Source organism: Mus pahari, chromosome 18 (assembly GCF_900095145.1).
Source record: "Mus pahari chromosome 18, PAHARI_EIJ_v1.1, whole genome shotgun sequence".
Lineage (NCBI taxonomy): Eukaryota > Metazoa > Chordata > Mammalia > Rodentia > Muridae > Mus > Mus pahari.
In genome coordinates, this window is record NC_034607.1 from 14,467,898 (window position 1) to 14,468,624 (window position 727).

A 727-nucleotide genomic window follows, 5' to 3' on the forward strand; every position below is an offset into this window, starting at 1 on the left:
CTGTGAGTTCGAGGCCAGCCTGGTCTTTAGGGCCAGTTCCCAGACAGACAGGAGTACACGGAGAAACCCTGTTTGGACTCCTCCGCCACCTCCCCACACACACACACACACACACACACACACACACACACACACACACACCACAGTAGATAAAACAAATCAGAGACCCTAGGTATTGTTTTAACCAACTGTGGTGTGACAGTAATAATAATAATAATAATAATAATAATAATAATAATAATAATAATAAATTGTTTTCTATATATCCTGGAATCTGACTGTGGATATATGTCAAGTGACACCCACGCTTTGCTTTAACAAAGGCATCAGTGCTGTTTCCCAGGGTGGCTGTGTTGGAGGGCAAACAACCTTTGTTTCGAGGCTTGGTTCTCATGCCTCCTCTGTGCATTTCGGTTGTTTTTAGATCTGGAAACAAGCATTTTACAGACAAGGTTCTGGCTTGGAAAGTACAATCCTCTACAGGACTGGGATTGCAGGCATGCACCACTGTGCTCTTAACAGTGGAAATTATATATAAAAAAAATACCTTCTTGTATCTAGTGTGTGTGTTTCTCTGTCTGTCTGTGTGTGTCTGTGTGCCCATCTGTTCCTGCTACAGCATGTGAGTGGAAGTCAGAGGAGAACTTATCGGTTTAAAATGTACATTTCTGGGGGGCTGGAGAGATGGTTCAGTAGTTAAGGGCATTGACTGCTCTGAGTCCTGAGT